At 45.6% G+C, this 21,119-nt stretch overlaps 1 protein-coding gene across 2 annotated transcripts in view; it reads left to right on the top strand.

The window, feature by feature from the left end:
- The window catches only part of LOC138663208 (zinc finger protein 773-like), a 35,792-nt gene that overhangs the window by 4,933 nt on the left and 9,740 nt on the right, over positions 1–21,119 (top strand). The window lies entirely within an intron of this gene.

The following is a 21,119-nucleotide window of genomic DNA, read 5'->3' as shown; positions in this document are numbered from 1 at the left end:
ATGGTCCACTCCGGTTTACTGTCGGAGTTCTCCCCTCGTATATACGTTGTTGGAATGTAACTTTTTTATTCTATGCCTTTTTTTACCTGTTCATTCTTTATGATAGTTTGATTGTGGTGGGATCGGCCTACCTCACTTATGTGAGTGTGTAACTGATAGTCTTAAAAAAAAGCTCTCCATCGCCTTTTCCACATGCCGAAGATCTAAATTTAAAGGGAACCTGTCAGCAGGATTGTGCACAGTAACCTACAGACAGTGTCAGGTCAGCGCCGTTATACTGATCACATTGATACCTGGTGATGAAATCCGTCTTGTGGTTGTTGTTGTTTAATCTTTATTTGTAGTTTTCAGTTAACCCTTTCGTGCCCGGGCCTGTTTTTGCCTTCGTGACCTGGCCAATTTTTACAATTCTGTCACTTTATGAGGTTATAACTCTGGAACGCTTGCCTGGATCCCGGTGATTCTGACATTGTTTTCTCGTGACATATTGTACTTCATGATCGTGGTAAAATGTCTTTGATATTGCGTTTATTTGTGAAAAAAGGAAATTTGGCAAAAATGTTGAAAATTTCAAAATTTCACAATTTTCAAACTATTAATTTTTATGCCCTTAAATCAGAGAGTTATATAGCACAAAATAGTTAATAAATAACATTTCCCACATGTGTATGTTACATCAGCAGAATTTTGGAGCCAACATTTTTTTGTTAGGACGTTATAAGGATTAAAATTTGACCAGCGATTTTTCATTTTTTCAACAAATTTTACAAAACAATTTTTTTAGGGACCACCACACATTTGAAGTCACTTTGAGGGGTCTATATGAAAGAAAATACCCAAAAGTGACGCCATTGTAAAAACTGCACCCCTCAAGGTGCTCAAAACCACATTCAAGAAGTTTATTAACCCTCCAGGTGCTTCACGGGAATGAATGGAATGTGGAAGGACTTTTCTTTCACAAACATTTTCCTTTAGACCTAATTTTTTTACTTTTGCAAAGGTAACAGGAGAAAGTGGACTATACATTTTGTTTTGCAATTTCTCCTGAGCATGCCGATATCCAATATGTTGGGGAAATTTACTGTTTGGGCGCACTGCAGGGCTCGGAATGGAAGGAGCGCCATTTGATTTTTTTGAATGTAAAATATGCTGTAATAAATAGCGGTTGCCATGACGCGTTAGGAGAGCCCCTGATGTGCCTAAACAGTGGAAACCCCTCACAAGTGTCACCATTTTGGAACTTATCTAGATGTGTGTTAAGCACATTGAGACCACAGGTGCTTCACAGACGTTTATAGCGTACAGCTGTGGAAATAATAAAAAACTCAAATTTTTCCCAAATTAATCTATTTTAGCTTCATATTTTGCATTTTTATAAGGGTAAAAGGTGAAATTGCTGCATACAATTTGTTGTGCAATTTCTCCTGAGTTCGCTGATACCCCATATCTGGGGGAATACTACTGATGGGCGCATGGCAGGGCTTGGAAGGGAAGGAGCGCCATTCGACTTTTGGAATGCATAATTGGCTGGAATCGATAGGGGACGCCATGTTGTGTTTGGAGAGCCCCTAACGTGCCTAAACAGTAGAAACCCCCAATAAGTGACCCCATTTTGGAAACTAGACCCCTCAAGGAATGTATCTAGATGTCTGGTGAGCACCTTGAACCTCCAGGGACTTCAGATAATTTTATAATATTGAGCTGTCAAAAAAAAAAAAAAAACAAACATTTTTACCACAAAAATGCTATTTTAGCTCCCATTTTTTTTTCACAAGGGTAGCAAGAAAAAAATGGACCCCAAAGTTTGTTGTGCAATTCCTCTACCCTGTATGTGGCGTAAAACTACTGTCTGGGAGCATGGCAGGGCATGAAAGGAATGGAGCGCCATATTACAGTGCAGGTTTTTCTGCATTGGTTTGAGGAGGCCATATCACATTAGCAGAGCCCCTGAGGTGCCAGAACAGCAGAACTCCCTTAAGTGACCCCATTTTACAAACTACACCTCTCAATGAGTTCATCTAGGTGTGCTGTGATCATACTGACACCACAAGTGTGTCACAGAATTTGATACCATTGGGCAGTGAAGAAAAAATAATTACATTTTTACCACAAAAAATTTGTTTTAGCCCCAGATTTTACATTTTAACAGCGGGAAATGGGTAAAAATGGTGCCAAAATGTGTTACACAATTTCTTCTGAGCTTGGCAAAACCCCATATGTGGTGGTGCAGTACTGCTTAGCCACACAGCAAGACTCTAAAGGGACGGAGCGCTATTTGACTCTTGGAGAACAAATATAGAATAGTTTCCAGACTCTATATAAAAGAGCCCCTAAATGCCAGAAAAGCAGAATCCCCCTCAAGAGACCCCAGTTTGGAAATTATACCCCTTAGGAATTTATCTACAAGTGTAGTGATGATTTTGACTCCATGGTTGTTTTCCAGAAACAGGCAGCAGTGGATGTTGATGAGTGAAAAATGCAAACTGCCGTTGTAGTGACCAGTACGCTGTAGTGACCATTATGTTGCAGTTATCAGTACCTTATGCCCAGCCCGTGCTTCTGGATACATGCACCCATAAATTAGGCGGGCTCTCATCACTACAAAAATGCCAAACATGTGGATGATAAATGTGGTTTAGGTCCACTGTGGGGCTAAGAAGGGAGGGGGGCATTTGAATTTGGGAGCGTAGAATTTCTTTTAGGGGGTTGAGAAGCCATAACTCTTTTCCAGAGCCTTTGTCCTAGCAGTAACGTGGAAGCCCCCTATATTTCCGTTAACGATGGACCTGTGTGAGGATTTGCTTTTTTTTGTGGATTGAGTGGAAGCTTCATTGACACGAAATCATGAAAAATCCCTATTAAAAAGAAAACCTTTATTTAATTAAAGTTAAAAAAACATCCACGAGGTGGTATGTGCTCACCAAAGATAAAAAAAAACAGTGTGTATACCCCAAAACAATAACCAAAAAACCATTTGTGGGGTTTTTTGTTGCAGTTCCCTAATATTGAACTGTGTTGATACCTGCCTTACAGCGGGGATTGGCACCCTTGGGAATTTTTGTTGTGGCGCCCCCACTCATCAGCAGCTGTCCCTGTTATTCCCTAGATGCGCCCTATATCTGATAATGCCCCCAACTCTCAACTGGGAACCGCTGTCTCTAGACATAGATCACACCTGTCAATAAAGGGTCCCTGCAGCCCAGAAATAAAAAAAACTATTATCTGCTGGCCTGGTGGCTCAATCAGAGATCGAGAGTTCCTCCACAGGAAAGTGTTTTTATCAGAGAGACTTTTCAAATTGTAAAACTTCAGGGGTTGTCTATAAGGCCACGTGCTCCTGCCCAAGAGACTATGTAGGAAAAACTAACAGGAAATTTAGAAAAAGAGTGAGTGAACATCTAGGAGATATTAGAAATGATAGGGATATCCCCCTCGGTCCGACATATGAGGTTAGTCCATCAAGGAGATTATTGAGGTCGTAAAACCGGGCCCCAGAGGAGGTGACCATGATAGGACCATTCTTAGAAGGGAGTGTGAATGGATATTTAGACTTGACTCCCGGCAACCCAAAGGAATAAATGAGCAGATGTCATTTGCCTGTTTTGGCTAGACTACCCTATTATTTTTTGGATATTGAGAAATTAAATGACTAGCCAATTACTATTTTTCTCCTATTAAGAATGCATAGATTTCTATGTATTAATACCAATGATCCATTTCTGTAAATGGTCTGCCTTGCCTCGTAAGGATTTAATAATATATTTATATGCATTTTGGGAGGTCATTGAAATGACCAGTTTAATTCATAATATTGAATAAATTTTACCTACAGTATATTAATGAAAAAGCAAGACACTAATGTAATAACCGGCTATTGATATACCATTTGAAAAAGGAAAAAATACATTGCTGGTGACCAGAGTTATTGATTCTTTTATAATGTGCAGTTGGGCCCTGATGGCTTTGTATGTTGTGGCCTCTGTTCACACGGGACGCATTACAGTTAGCACTGGGAAGCCCACCACAGGGTGTTACTAATAGGGTATGACCCAGATATTGTGCATACTCTGTGTGAACACTGCTGCAGATTATTTATTTGCACTGGTGTGCCAAGCGGCCAATCCCTGATTGTAGGCTGTCTGTCTCATTTGTTATTACCGCACCTGTGTAGTCACCATCTTTACTTGGACCCGCTGTACCATGATAGTGCATTGGACTTGAGGCCTAAACAGGTAAGCACTTGCTTGTTTTTTTTGTGGTGTTTTCTTTTATTATGTTGTAGTGCAATATATGATTCTTTGCTCCCCCAAAAATAGGGTCTAATCGGTTTGTCTATTGCTCCCGCCTGGTATGCGCAGTGTGAGTTACAGTTTTTTTTCTCGTGTGCAGACGGATATGACCCGGAACACTTTGAACTGGAAGTTATTTTACATGCTTACGTGCATTCCATGTGAGGAAAGCGCAGACCCCTCAACGGAAGACATTACTTCCGTTAGCTCCAGAATGAAATGCACGCGAGGCATGCTTTGATGGACAGATCATGTTGTGGGGTGATATCCGGCAGAGGTAATAACGGGCTATTTAAGCAGAGGTTTATATCATTCGGTGCACATCACCTTCTATCAAGACGCACTATATGGCAGCAGGCCTCCTGATAAGCCACAGAGGCGAAAGCGTTGAGGCAATGGCGGGCGGGCGGGTGGCTGTGACTTCAGATGAGTACTTGAATCCATTATCATTGTGATCCCTTACATTTCTATTAGAGATATAAATATATTTTTATCTCTCAAAACTGGTATATGTGCATATGACCAATTATAATATATAGGTCTGATGTTATCTGTGGTAGCCACACATAGAATCATGATGTGCATTGATGGAGACTTGTTCCGTTTTTAACAATTTTTGGCCAGTTTTGCTTAAAATCCTGGTCAAGGTTGCGGCCAGGTATGACTCCTTGTCTATGTTCCCCTGTAACTGTGGACACATTGACATGGACATCGACAAACCCTCCCTATCTGAGACTGAAGAACCCAGCGTTCCCCCTCCTACTGTAAGTAGTGGGTGATGGTTCCCTGCTAACCAGATACTTGCAACCCATCGGTTACTTAGTATACCTTCTCTCTCTCTTGTTAGGGAAAAAAGGTCCCAAGCCACAAGTGTGGTATTTGCGCTTCCAGGCTCCCTTCCACACATAAGAAAAAGCTTTGCCAGCCGTGCACGGATGAGGTGTTATGTACGGAGCAGCCCTCCCACCTGGATAGCATCAAGACCCTCATAAAGACCCCTGAAGATACTCCTTGGTGGTGCAGTAGTAGAAGGATCTTACTTCTAGGGGTTTTGGCCCCTAAATATCAGCTCCAGCTCCTCAAATTTGAGAGAGATGAAAGCAGTGGAGGAAGCATTAAAAGCCTCATCTGCCCTGATTCAAGATCACCACGTGCGTGTCTATTCAGACAACATGACCACAGTGGCCTACCTCTGACACAATGGGGGCACAAAATATGCCAGTCTAAAATCAATCGCTGCAAGAATTTTTTTCTTGGGCAGAGAAACATCTATTGTCCATATTGGCAGTACATCTAAAAGGATCAGACAATATTCAGGCAGACTTCCTCAGCATCCGGGTGAGTGGTGCCTGGACTAAGCGGTCTTCTTGTCCCTGACTTCGAGATGGGGGAGTCTTGACGTAGACCTGTTTGTCAATGGCCAAAATGCAAAAGTGAAGACGTTCTTTTCCCTCTGTCCTGCATCCTAGGAGCTTCAGCCTGGCATACGCCTTCCTGCCAATACCAATGCTGGCGAGAACACTAAAGAAGATTCGAATAGATCAAGTCACTACGATCTTAGTCGCTCCCATGTGGCCAGGGAGAAGCTGGTACGGTGCCTTGCTGGACATGGCTCAGGAGGGTCCTTTGCTCCTGCCTCAGAAGATTGACCTCCTTCACCATTGTCCCCTTCTATATCCGAATCTAGGCAAATTGAACCTTGCGGCCTGGCTACTGAAGCCAATATCTTAAAGGCTAAAGGACTCTCAAATAAAGTAATCCAAACTCTCCAGAAAAGTAGAAAGCCAGTAACTAATGCCATCTATGGCAAGGTCTGGAAACGATTCTCATCCTGGTGTTTCCCAATCACTCCTGATCCCTTCCATCCCAATATAACACGGATTTTAGACTTTCTGCAAAAGGGGTTGGAGCTAGGACTTACACCCAGTACACTGAAAGTGCAGGTATCAGCTCTTAACTCTTTCTTTGATCAATACCTAACTGGCCACCGCTGGATTAAACGCTTCATGACCTCTGCAACTAGAATTCGTCTTAGACTCTGTAGTCATATCCGCCTTGGGATTTGAATATAGTCCTGAATAGTCTAACCCGAGATCCATTTGAAACTCTTTCATCCATGACCTTTAAGAACCTGACCCTCAAAGCCATCTTCTTAGTTGCGATTACTACCGCTAGGCGCATAGAAGAGTTACAAGCCCTGTTGATACAGGAACCTTATCTAACTATCACTACAGACAGTATTATCCTTAGGTTAGATTCCTCCTTTATGCCTACGGTTGTCTCAGGCTTTCACAGAGGTCAAGATATTGTGCTACCCTCATTCTGCCCAAATCCTTCCAACACAAAGGAAGAAATCCTTCACACCTTTGATGTCCGCACGGTGGTCCTATATTACCTCCAACAAATAGAAAATTGAATGATTGACCAAAACCTATTCATTCAGTTTGCGGGACGGAACAAGGGCAAGAAGGCGGCAAAGAATACGATTGCTAACTGGATCAAGGAAGCTATCTGTCTGGTGTATTCATCACAGAATCTTTCTCCTCCTGCTTCACTAAAGGCTCATTCTACACGTGCAGTATCTACATCTTGGGCAGAGAGAGGGAACGCATCTTTTGAGCAGATATGCAGAGCCGCTACCTGGTCCTCTGTCCATTAAATTTCAATAGGGATTTAACATTTGGCAGATGAGTTCTGCAGGCTGTGATCCCTCCCTAAAGAAATTAGTTGTTGGTATGCTGTCGTGGAAGGTGACTGGAGAAAATAGAATTAGTCTTACTGGTAATTCGGTTTCTAGGAACCTTCCATGACAGCACTAATTTCCCTCCCTATCTGATGTACCTATTGGATGATTCCTGCACCTTGGTGGTAAATATACATGCTAAGGTATCCAGAAAAAACACTGAAGGTTGTAGGAAGGGGAGGGTTATTTAACCTCTTGTGTTTCCTGTCATCCATTATGGCGGGAGACATCCTCCAATGATGCTGTCATGGAAGGTTCCTAGAAACAGAATTACCGGTAAAACTAATTCTATTTTCAGAGGTGCACAAAACTGTCTGACTGCTCTTTTATGTATGACTAAAAAGATGGACACCGCTGGATCACAGGTCTTATGGCGTCCACAGTGTCTCCATCTGCCTCATTATAGGGAATCTTCAGCCAGAGGTTCCGTCCTAATCGAATATTTCAGAGATTTACACGGAAACCCCCTGTGTAAGCATATACAGTGCTTGTATGTCCTGGGCTAGGTGCAGGATTGTTCCTCCAGTGTATATAACATTGTATATCTGTGTCCATAGTATACCACTATCAGGGGCATAATCAGGGCTGCCACCAGGAATTTCAGGGCCCCATACTGGCAAATTTTTCGGGGCCCCCTTGAGACTCCACCCAGGTTCTACCCCAGGCCCGCCTCCGCCCCTTGAACTGTCCACAGTCAAAAGATTTTTAAAGCCGCCACCACGACAAGGTCGGGCCCTACCCTACTCTAACCTATTAAACATTTGTTAAAGTATCCAATACAATTTAAGCATATTTTTATTTATTTTTCTTGAAGCTCATCAAGAGAATGCAAAGCAGTCATCAAAGCAAAAGGTGGCTACTTTGAAGAACCTAGAATATAAGACAAAATTTCAGTTGTTTCACACTTTTTTGTTAAGTATATAATTCCACATGTGTTAATTCATAGTTTTGATGCCTTCAGTGTGAATGTACAATTTTCATAGTCATGAAAATACAGAAAAATCTTTAAATGAGGTGTGTCCAAACTTTTGGTCTGTACTGTATGTATGTGCGTCTATGCAGATGGAGATCACGGCGGCCATTTTCCTGAAGCCGAGTTCGCATCTCGGCTTCAGGAAAATGGCCGCCGCGATCTCCATCTGCGCACGTGCAGCATCCCACGGCCATTTTCCTGAAGCCCCGGGCAGCAGAGGACTCCATATGCGCACGCGCGGCCTCAGGAAGATGGCCGCCCCCACGATCACCAGGGAAAGAGCGCCGATCGCGTGTTTTTTCTTCGCCTGCGCAGAGGATTCAGAATTTGGGCATGCGCAAACCACTATGTCACCAACGGAAAGATATGCAAGATCTGGAGGAAGAAACAACGATGTCACCACGCCCATCTGACCAGACCAGCCTGATTGACAGGCGAAAACGGCGACTTTGGTAAGTTATTTCGGCAGCATAGGTGGGGAATTGGGGTACACAAAATACACTATAGTAACACACAGCTCAGGCCCTATTTAAAGGGACACTGTAACCTGAATTTGGAGGGAACAATCTTCAGCCATGGAGGCGGGGTTTTTGATTCACCCTTTCCTTACCCGCTGGCTGCATGCTGGCTGCAATATTGGATTGAAGTTCATTCTCTGTCCTCCATAGTACATGCCTGCACAAGGTGCAATCTTGCCTTGTGCAGGCATGTACTACGGAGGACAGAGAATGAACTTCAATCCAATATTGCAGCCAGCATGCAGCCAGCGGGTAAGGAAAGGGTGAATCAAAAACCCCCAAACCCCGCCTCCATGGCTGAAGATTGTTCCCTCCAAATTCAGGTGACAGTGTCCCTTTAACAGTATTTTTATCTCATACTGAAAAAACGGGGTGACAGGTTCCCTTTAATATTGGTTTATTATTTTCAGGAATACTATGGGAAAATAAAAAATATATTGGAAAACCCATTTAAATGAATTATGCCAAGGAATCCCCTTTCCCGAGAACATTGCAGTTGCTGGCGTCCGACCGCTGGGACCTCCATGATCTCGAGAATCGGCGCTATTAAGAAGTGGTCGATCATTAACACTGCGGCGGCATTCACACATGGCTCTTCAAATAATGCCTTTAAGAGGAGTGTTGAAGGGCACAACACAGTATCGCAAAATCCACTGATCGGGTGTGGGGGGAGTGTTATAGTATGTGGGCTGGTGGGGTTTGTGTGGCAGGGCTGCTTTTTTGTCCCAGTCCAGCCCTGGACAGCTCTGCAGGGACGCTGCCATACTTTGTACTGGTTTTACTCCCTGCATATTGTAGGACAGCTGAAGGGTTCAGGTAGCAGTGCAGGTAGCAGTGTCATCGCCCTGTGTTGTTCTGTAGCCCACATCCCCACACTGACGATATACAGTGGGCAACTAAGGTGTAGGCAGCAGTTCCTTATGAACATTAAGGTCAGAGAGTAAATGTGTCTACCTGTTTTACAATGGTATGGCCCAAATGTGAGCTGAGGTAAAACATTGCCAGAAGCTAGGTGAGTAATACCCTCACACTTCCGTCAGTATGTACAGCCGTGTGTGTGGCAGTAGTTTTTCTAATAGTCTTATCACACCTGTCTGCCATACTTCCTTGAGGCTGGATGGGAACCATAGTTGACGCTTTCTAGTATTGATCTCCTATTTCCCAGCTCTGAAAATGCCCAACATTAGAACTAATGTTGTTGGAGCATAATTATGACATGGTGGGAATATCTGAAACGTGGCTGGATGAGAGCCATGACTGGGCTGTTAACTTGCAGGGCTATAGCCTGTTCAGAAATGACCGTACAGATAAGCGAGGGGGAGGGGTGTGTCTATATGTAAAATCATCCTTAAAACCCATCCTGCGCGATAATATAGGTGAATTTAATGAAAATGTAGAATCCCTGTGGGTGGAGATAAGGGGAGGGGGAAAAAATAATAAATTACTGATAGGGGTTTGTTATAAATCTCCAAAAATAATGGAAGCAATGGAGAATATCCTCGTAAAGCAAATAGATGAAGCTGCGACTCAAGGAGAAGTCATTATTATGGGGGACTTCAACTACCCTGAAATAGATTGGGGAACAGAAACCTGCAGTTCCAGCAAAGGTAATCGGTTTTTGACAATTATGAGAGACAATTACCTTTCACAACTGGTTCAGGACCCAACAAGAAGGGGGGCACTGCTAGACCTAATATTAACCAACAGGCCAGACCGCATATCAAATATAAGGGTTGGGGGTCACTTGGGAAATAGCGATCACAAAATAATAAGTTTTCATGTATCCTTTAAAAAGATGTGTAGTAGAGGGGTTACAAGGACACTAAACTTCAGGAGGGCAAATTTCCAACGGATGAGAGAGGATCTTGGTGCAATTAACTGGGACGATATCCTGAGACACAAAAATACACAAAGAAAATGGGAGACGTTTATTAGCATCCTGGATAGGACCTGTGCACAGTATATACCGTATGGGAATAAACATACTAGAAATAGGAGGAAACCAATATGGCTAAATAGAGCTGTAAGGGGCGCAATAAGTGACAAAAAGAAAGCATTTAGAGAATTAAAGGAAGTAGGTAGTGAGGAGGCATTAAATAAATACAGAAAATTAAATAAATTCTGTAAAAAGCAAATCAAGGCAGCAAAGATTGAGACAGAGAGACTCATTGCCAGAGAGAGTAAAAATAATCCTAAAATATTCTTTAACTACATAAATAGTAAGAAACTAAAAAATGATAGTGTTGGCCCCCTTAAAAATAGTCTGGGTGAGATGGTGGATGAGGATGAGGAAAAAGCCAATATGCTAAATGACTTTTTTTCATCAGTATTTACACAAGAAAATCCCATGGCAGACAAAATGTCTAGTGATAAAAATTGCCAATTAAATGTCACCTGCTTAACCCAGCAGGAAGTGCGGCGGCGTCTAAAAATCACTAAAATTGACAAATCTCCGGGCCCGGATGGGATACACCCTCGAGTACTGCAGGAATTAAGTACAGTCATTGATAGACCATTATTTTTAATCTTTAAAGACTCCATAATAACAGGGTCTGTGCCACAGGACTGGCGTATAGCAAATGTGGTGCCAATATTCAAAAAGGGAACAAAAACTGAACTCGGAAATTATAGGCCAGTAAGGTTAACCTCTACTGTGGGTAAAATCCTGGAGGGCATTCTAAGGGACGCTATACTGGAGTATCTGAAGAGGAATAACCTCATGACCCAGTATCAGCATGGGTTTACTAGGGACTGTTCATGTCAGACTAATTTGATCAGTTTCTATGAAGAGGTAAGTTCTGGATTGGACCAAGGGAACCCAGTGGATGTAGTGTATATGGACTTTTCAAAAGCTTTTGATACGGTGCCACACAAAAGTTTGATACATAAAATGAGAATAATGGGGATAGGGGAAAATATGTGCAAGTGGGTTGAGAGCTGGCTCAGGGATAGGAAACAAAGGGTGGTTATTAATGGAGCACACTCGGACTGGGTAGCGGTTAGCAGTGGGGTACCACAGGGGTCAGTATTGGGCCCTCTTCTTTTTAACATATTTATTAATGACCTTGTAGGGGGCATTCAGAGTAGAATTTCAATATTTGCAGATGACACTAAACTCTGCAGGGTAATCAATACAGAGGAGGACAATTTTATATTACAGGATGATTTATGTAAACTAGAAGCTTGGGCTGATAAATGGCAAATGAGCTTTAATGGGGATAAATGTAAGGTCATGCACTTGGGTAGAAGTAATAAGATGTATAATTATGTGCTTAATTCTAAAACTCTGGGCAAAACCGTCAATGAAAAAGACCTGGGTGTATGGGTGGATGACAAACTTAAATTCAGTGGCCAGTGTCAGGCAGCTGCTACAAAGGCAAATAAAATAATGGGATGCATTAAAAGAGGCATAGATGCTCATGAGGAGAATATAATTTTACCTCTATACAAGTCACTAGTTCGACCACACTTAGAATACTGTGCATAGTTCTGGTCTCCGGTGTATAAGAAAGACATAGCTGAACTGGAGCGGGTGCAGAGAAGAGCGACCAAGGTTATTAGAGGACTGGGGGGTCTGCAATACCAAGATAGGTTATTACACTTGGGGCTATTTAGTTTGGAAAAACGAAGACTAAGGGGTGATCTTATTTTATTGTATAAATATATGAGGGGACAGTACAAAGACCTTTCTGATGATCTTTTTAATCATAGACCTGAAACAGGGACAAGGGGGCATCGTCTGCGGTTGGAGGAAAAAAGGTTTAAGCATTATAACAGACGCGGATTCTTTACTGTAAGAGCAGTGAGACTATGGAACTCTCTGCCGTATGATGTTGTAATGAGTGATTCATTACTTAAATTTAAGAGGGGACTGGATACCTATCTGGAAAAGTATAATGTTACAGGGTATATACACTAGATTCCTTGATAGGGCGTTGATCCAGGGAACTAGTCTGATTGCCGTATGTGGAGTCGGGAAGGAATTTTTTTCCCCAATGTGGAGCTTACTCTTTGCCACATGGGTTTTTTTTTGCCTTCCTCTGGATCAACATGTTAGGGCATGTTAGGTTAGGCTATGGGTTGAACTAGATGGACATATAGTCTTCCTTCAACCTTAATAACTATGTAACTATGTAACTATGTAACTTATGGTTGGAGGATTGGCAGGTTTACTTGTCAGGATGTGACTTTCCCCCCAGGTGATTGCAGGGTTTAGAGGGGCACACTTCCATTTATAAGGGGTCGTTCCTCTCAGGCTGGGTTTACAGGAGCGTATTGCCATAGGCACACGAGGGTGTGAGTTCGGATCAGGATACCCTCCGCGAGGCTGGAGGCTGTGGTCTGTATACAGACTGTAAACTTCACACTTGTGAACCCAGCCTACAACTAATTCTGTAATGGTGCATGTATTACTAGCGCAGATGTCGTTTGCGCGTGTCGCCATTTCTAATTCACCTATATATTTTGGCATGGGGGGGGGGGCCCATTTGAAAGTTTGCACTGGGGCCCATAACTTTGTAGTTATGCCACTGCTCTGTAGTAAGCTCGGTTCTGCTCCCATATCTCCGGAGTAAGCTCCGTTCTGCTCCAATATCTCTGAAGTAAACTCGATTCTGCTCCCATATCTCAGTAGTAAACTCCGTTCTGCTCCCACATCTCTGTAGTAAGCTTGGTTCTGCTCCCATATCTCTAGAGTAAGCTCGGTTCTGCTCCAATATCTCTGGAGTAAGCTCGGTTCTGCTCCCATATCTCTGGAGTAAGCTTGGTTCTGCTCCCATATCTCTGTAGTAAGCTCTGTTCTGCTCCCACCTCTCTGTAGTAAGCTTGGTTCTGCTCCCATATCTCTGTAGTAAGCTCTGTTCTGCTCCCACATCTCTAGTAAGCTCCGTTCTGCTCCCATATCTCCGAAGTAAGCTCGGTTCTGCTCCCATATCTATGGAGTAAGCTCGGTTCTGCTCCAATATCTCCGGAGTAAGCTCGGTTCTGCTCCAATATCTCTGGAGTAAGCTCAGTTCTGCTCCAATATCTCTGGAGTAAGCTCGGTTCTGCTCCCATATCTCCGGAGTAAGCTCTGTTCTGCTCCAATATCTCCGTAGTAAGCTCGGTACTGCTCCCATATCTCCGGAGTAAGCTCTGTTCTGCTCCCATATCTCTGGAGTAAGCTTGATTCTGCTCCCATATCTATGCAGCAAGCTCCATTCTGTTCCCATATCTATGTACCAGACTGTTTTTAAAGCCTGTTATCTCTGCTGCTTCAGTGCAATGGCCAGAGGTAAGCAGGGAAAAGGAGGGCCACCGCAACTCGATGGCCACTGCCTTGTGATTGCCCCCCAGGCTGAAAAGTGCCAGCCAGCCCCTGTCTATATATCTCAATATAGAAAAAATATTAAGCAAATATATATATTCTGAGCACTGTGAGACCACCAACCGTAGAGAATCGTCGGCGCTGCACAAAGCCCTGCTGGGACCGACGTTTATCTACCGTTAACGGTAACGAAGCAATTATTGAGATTCTCGTGCTCTAGGGCGGGGCTGTGGGGGGGAGTGCAGGTGGGGCTGCGGGCAGGGCTTTATGTTGTGCTCTGATTACATATGCAACTGTATTGGCTTATGGCGGGTCACTGATCCTTCAGTGATCTGCCCCCCTATTTTACATAATGCATATAATAGCGTTGATATTATTGTTGATAATGCCTATAATATTGTGTCTATTGTGAGGCTTAGAAAAAAATTTTTACATCCAGCAAAATGTCACCGGCGGCACCTGCCAGTTGCATCTATCTCTTACTTATAGATGCTACTATTGCCACCATCGCCAGTGACATTTTTCTGGATGTAATTTATTTTCTAAGCCTCACATTAGCCACAATATTATAGGCATTATCAACAATAATATCAACACTATTATATGCATTATGTAAAAATGGGGGGCAGGTCACTGAGGGATCAGTGATCTGTCATAAGCCAATACAGATGCATAAGTAATCGGAGCACCACATAAATCCCCGCCCACAGCCTCGACTCCTGAGCACGAGAATCTCATTAACTGAAAACTACAAATACAGATTAAACAACAACCACAAGACGGATTTCATCTACCAAGGTATCATTGTAATCAGTATAACGGAGCTGACCTGACAGTGTGTGTAGGTTACTGTGCACAATCCTGCTGACAGGTTCCCTTTAAAGGGAACCTGTCACCCCGTTTTTTCAAGAAGAGCTAAGAATAGCGTTAAATAGGGGCAGAGCTGGGCTTTACATTAGTGTATTTTGGAGGCTTTATTCCCCACCTATGCTGCCGAAATACCTTTGTAAAGTCGCCGTTTTGGGCTGTCACTCACGCTTGTAAGGTCATATGGGCGTGGTGACAGCGCTGTTTCTCCCCCAGATCTCCGTTGGTGGCGTAGTGGTGTGCGCATGTCCAAGTGGCGAATCCACTGCGCAGCTTCAAGGAAAATAGCGCGATCTGCGCTATTCAGCCGTTTATCGGTGGGCGCGGCCATCTTTGTGAGGCCGCACGTGCGCAGATGGTTCTTCTCGGCTTCCCAGAGCTTCAGGAAAATGGCCGCGGAATGCCGCGCGTGTGCAGATGGAGATCGCGGCGGCCATTTTCCTGCAGCCGAGATGCGAACTCGGCTTCAGGAAAATGGCCGTCGAGATCGCCATCTGCGCACGCGCGGCATCCCGCGGCCATTTTCCTGAAGCCCCGGGAAGCCGAGAAGAACCATCTGCGCACGCGCGGCCTCACAAAGATGGCCGCGCCCACCGATAAATGGCTGAATAGCGCAGATCGCGCTATTTTCCTTGAAGCTGCACAGTGGATTCACCACTTGGACATGCGCACACCACTACGCCACCAACGGAGATCTGGGGGAGAAACAACGCTGTCACCATGCCCATATGACCTGACCAGCGTGAGTGACAGCCCAAAACGGCGACTTTACAAAGGTATTTCGGCAGCATTTGTGGGGAATAAAGGCTCCAAAATACACTAATGTAAAGCACAGCTCTGCCCCTATTTAACGCTATTTTTAGCTCTTCTTGAAAAAACGGGGTGACCGGTTCCCTTTAAGATATCTCAGCTCTGCACTATTATACACATTTCTCTTTAAGTGCCTAATACTTCTTCTTGAAACTCATCTGACAGTAAATATTGGCCCTTACAATAGTTTAGATTGTGAAGTCACCAAGCCCCATATCTAATTACTTCAGAGAGGTTTCACCACTAGCTACTCATTTATTAATAGTGTTGAGCATTCCGATACCGCAAGTATCAGGTATCGGCTGATATTTGCGGTATCGGAATTCCGGTACCGAGTTCTGATACTTTTAGTATACCGGAATCGGAAGTTCCCATAATGCAAAGTCCCGCTTTTATTTAACTCAGCCAATGAGGAATGATTAGAAGTGTGGGCACATCCTGTTCTGCATGGTAGGCATTGAGCTACTGGCATGGCTGTGATTGGCTGCTGAAATGATGTCACAATGCCCTATAAAAGTCGCCGCCATTTTGGGTTCACTCTGCTGAGAATTCAGTTAGGGACAGGACGCTGTGTTCTGACTGAGGGCCAGTTTTGAGATAGCGGTTTGCTTCATTGTGCTTTACCCAGGCTAATTTGGCAACCACTGTGTGAGAACCTTGCTTTTGCCTTGCAGCGCTGTTCACAGCTGTCTGCAAGGTCTGTGTGTGTGAGTGCAGCTCACTCTGTAGTCTGTCCGCAGCCACAGTCGGTTGTGGTCAGCTCAAGGTGCGTCACTGCCTCATACTGCTCAATCCATTGTCCTTTATTGCAAGTATTGCAGCCTGCTGCACATTTTTTAAAATTTATCCTATTAGTGGCTTTCCATCCGTATCCTGCTAGATTGTGGAAAAACACTATATAGGATTAGATAGAGGAGCTTTTCTTGGCCTTGCAGCTCTGTTCACGGCTGTCTGCACTGTCTCTGTGTGAGTGCAGCCCACTCTGTAGTGTCTGTTCTGCGAAACAAACTAAAAGTTTATAAAGTTCACCAAACACTCCATTTTACAGTTGTGTAGGCCACATTAGCTCATATTTAAGTGTAGTCCACACTTCATAAAATTAGTGTTTCTTATACCTGTTAGCAGCTGTTCAGGAATAAGCACACTAAGCCCTTAGTACTTTTCTGCTTATCTTTATCAGTCTACCAAGATGAAGAAGGCAGGGAGTAAGGCACGTGGGCGTGGGGCAGGGAGAGGATGTGGGGATTCTGTGCCTGCTGCGGGCATATGTGACTCATCATCCCCCAGTTTTAGCAGGGAACAGACCTTCATGCGCAGCTTTGTAGGAGCTCGCTGTACCTGCGGGACAAACAAATTGAAGCTGTTATCGGATGGATGGCAGCTAACGCATCGACTTCAATTAGTGCCACATCCTCTCAGTCACAGAGCACTGAAGAGCAACCATCTGTCTCTTCACCACCTGCCAAATTCCCCAGGCAGTCAGAGAGCCCAGGACAGGAGCCATCTCTACTTCTGTTCTCTGAATCTCTTGGCTTGGAAAGAGGGGGCCAGCCAAGTAGCATACTAGAATCAGAAGAAGAGGCAGTATGCAGTGATGCCAACAGCTTTTTCTCTCTGAATCTGAAGAGGCGGGTGGAACAGTGCCTCCGGTCAGCACACCTCAGTACGCATCTGATGATGAGCTTCAAGTGCCTCTTTCTGGTGCGTACTGTGCTGCCGAGACAACCCAGGAGAAGCAGTTGGTGGAAGAGGGTAGCGTAGATGATGAGGTCCTTGACCCATCATGGCGTGAGGTACAGGAAGGTGGTGGGAGCAGCTCTGAGGAAGAGATTCCCCGAACGGCCGGGAGAAAGAGGGGGAAGACTGCGGTGCCTGTAGCCTCCACTTCGGCACCCATTAGGAGCATGCCTCTTCCAAAGGCCAAAGCGGGCACTCCCAAGACTTGCAGTGCCTGGTCCTTTTTTGACACAGTTGCAGCTGACATTTGTTTCGTCAAATGCAAGCTGTGTCATCAGAAAATCAAGCGAGGGAAAAGTGTCAGCAACCTCAATACCACAAATATGTGGAAACATGTGCGGACCAACCACGCAGTGGAGTTCCAAAAACACACTGGAGACCTAGGCCAACCTACAGCGGCACCTACCACCTCTTCAGCTCGTGTTGGAGCCTCTTCCTCCAGCTCACACACAGCTGGTTCGGCTTCCTCACAGGATCGCCATGGAAGAACCTCTGGCACCGTTGTCCAGAGACCCAGTGTAATTCCACCAACAGCACCACGTTCCCAGTCATCCTCACACTCCCAGCCCTCTCTACAGCCATCGGTAGCACAGGCATGGGAGAATAGATGGCCATTTTCGGCAAACCACCCACGAGTACAGGCTCTAAATGCTGGCATTGCAAAACTACTGTCCCTTGAAATGCTGTCATTCAGGCTGGTGGAGACTGACAGCTTCCGTAACTTGATGGCATTGGCAGGCCCACAATACAATGTGCCCAGCCGCTTTTATTTCAGCAGGCAAGCCGTCCCTGCCCTGCAAAAGCATGTGGAGAGAAACATTAAACATGCGCTACTAAACGCCGTCAGTAGCAAGGTCCACCTCACCACCGATGCGTGGACCAGTCACTATGGACAGGGACGATACCTTTCCCTCACTGCCCATTGGGTTAATGTTGTGGAGCCGGGTACAGATCATGAGAGTGGCGCTCCAAGTGTTCTGCCAACTCCAAGGATTGCAGGAATCCAGTCTGTGCACATTGACTCCTCCTCATACTCCAGTTCCTCATAATCATCGCTGCAGGAGCTGTCACAGTCCACCTCCACATGGACCCTTGAACGCTTAGCTGTTCCGACCGATATGAGCACAGCTGTGGCCAAACGTCAACAGGCCGTATTGAAATTAATTTCTTTGGGGAATCGCAGCCACACAGCGCAGGAGCTCTGGAATGCCATCAAGCAGGAGAGCGACGTGTGGTTTGTGCCAGCGAATCTCCAGCCAGGTATGATAGTGTGTGACAATGGCCGAAATCTGGTGGCAGCTCTGGGCCTAGGCAACCTCACTCACATCCCATGTCTGGCACATGTGCTCAACTTAGTTGTGCAAAGTTTTTTGAGGGACTATCCGGATCTTGATGCACTGCTGCACAAGGTACGCTTAGAGTGTGCTCACTTGCGGCGTTCCAGCATGGCAAGATCGCGCATTGCAACTCTGCAGCGCCGATTCCGCCTTCTGGAACATCGCATCATATGTGACCTACCCACCAGGTGGAATTCAACGTTTCATATGTTGGAGCGGTTGTGTGAGCAGCAGCCAGCAGTAATGGAGTACCAGCTGCATCAGGCGCAAAAAAGTCGCACTGCGCGCCGTTCAGACTTCACAACCACTGAGTGGGCCACTATGAAGGACATCTGCCAGGTTTTGCGCGCCTTCGATGCCACGCGGATGGCGAGTGCAGATGATGCACTAGTCAGCATGACTGTCCCCCTTATCTGCCTGCTTGAAAGAACACTGCAAGCAATAAGGGATGAGGTGGTGGAAGAGGTGGAGGATGAGGAGTCAGAAATGCCATCTGCTTCTGGACAGTCTGCGCGACGTGGTTCCTCACAAAGGCCTAGGCAGGGGTCACTTTGTGAGGACGATGAGGAGGAGTCAATGGAGGAGGAAAACATCTGTCCAGAGGAGGGAGTTACACAAATCTCCAGTAGTCAGTATGTAGAGCGAGGGTGGGGTGATGCATAGCAGGCAGAGATCACGCCTCAAGCAGGGGGCAGCGTTTCTTGGCCAGTTGGCAGTCTGCAGCACATGGTTGATTTCATGCTGCAGTGCCTGAAAAACGACCGCGGCATCGCCCACATTCTTACCAAGGCTGATTATTGAGTGTACACCCTCCTAGATCCGCGCTACCAGGACAACTTACAAACCCTCATAACACCGTTGCAGCGGGAGCGTAAAATGCGGGAGTACCAAAACACACTAGTGCAGTCCATCATCTTCAGTCCAATCGAGAGAAGTGCTGCTAGTGCTTTACAAAGCAGCTCAGTGCGTCGATGCAGTGGAGGAAGGTCTGCACAAAGAGGGAGCAGAAGCAGTACCTCAGCACAAGGCAAGACCAGTATGGCCCAACAGTGGCAAAGTTTTGTGTGCCCGCCACACATGTCTACACCATCACAGACCCGTCCAGTCAGCAGCAGGTCACGTTTCCGTCAGATGGTGACAGACTACATGTCTTGCCCTCTCAGCGTACTCCCAGATGGCTCTTCCCCCTTCAAGTTTTGGGTCTCTAAGCTGGATACATGGCCAGAGCTTAGACAGTATGCATTGGAGGTGCTGGCTTGCCCTGCTGCTAGTGTATTATTGGAACGCGTCTTTAGTGCCGCAGGTGGTGTACTAACAGACCGTCGCATGCGACTATCCTCCGATAACGTTGACCGGCTTACTTTTCTGAAAATGAACAAGGCCTGGATTTTGCAGGAATTTGCCACTCCTCTTACAGATTAAATAATTGGTTGGCAACAGTATCCAGGTCTCCTGTTGTGTTCATGTTTCAACCACCTGAACTTTAATCCCTGGGCTCCAACACCGCCAGTTGCTGCTCAGAAGTGCCGGCTGCACAGTCAACACATGACCCAGTGTTATTGGGTTTCAGTAATGTCAGCTGATCCCCTGCTGTGTATTCGGCAATTGCTGCTGCTACCTCCACACTCACATTACTACAGAAATGAAAAGGAACCTGTCCCCCCCTCCCAGGCGTTTGTAACTGAAAGAGCCACCTTGTGCAGCACTAATGCTGCAAAAAGGAACAGGTGGCTCTGTTAGTTATGCTTCTTGCAGATGCTGCACTTAACCCTTATAAAATATGTGTCCCCCTCATACTGTGAAAATGTCCCAGAGGTGGTACTTTCCTTCGTAATGAGACGCAGCACAGCCGGCATTCATACCCCCATGTCGCTGGGCACCCTCCTCAGCGTTGTTTGAATCTGTCCCGAAGCCTGCGCTGTTATGTTTAACCTTGGGCATGCACAGTTAGCGCTGCCCGTCTTCTGACATCATTTGATGTCAGGCTGACTGCGCCTGTGCGGCCACGCTGCCTGAGATCCCGCCCCGCAGTGTCTTCTGATTTTCTCACACTGTGGGGCTGGGATTCATGGGCATGCGCAGTGCATATCTTCACCTGTCACTCTTCTCCCTCCGACTTCTACAAACTGTGTGGCGTCAGCGATCCCTAATCACATGCCACGGCCGTGATGCCGCACACTCTGAAGAAGGTAAATGGAGAGGAGTGAGAGGCGAAGATATGCACTGCGCATGCCCATGAATCCCAGCCTCACAGTGGGACAAAATCAGAAGACACTGCGAGGCGAGTTCTCGAGCAGCCCGGCCGCACTGGCGCAGTCAGCCTGACACCAAATGATGTCAGAAGACGGGCAGCGCTAACTGCGCATGGCCAAGGCTTAACATAACAGCGCGGGCTCCGTGACAGATTAAAACTACGCTGAGGAGGCGGCGAGCAGTGCCAAGGGGGTATGAATGCCGGCTGTGCTGCGTCTCATGACGACGGAAAGTCCCACCTCCGGGACGGCTTCACAGTATCAAGGGACACATTTTATAAGTGTTTA

Source organism: Ranitomeya imitator, chromosome 2, assembly GCF_032444005.1.
Source record: "Ranitomeya imitator isolate aRanImi1 chromosome 2, aRanImi1.pri, whole genome shotgun sequence".
NCBI classification, from domain to species: Eukaryota; Metazoa; Chordata; class Amphibia; order Anura; family Dendrobatidae; genus Ranitomeya; species Ranitomeya imitator.
Note: the sequence above shows the minus strand (reverse complement) of the source record. Positions and strands in the feature narration are given on the sequence as shown.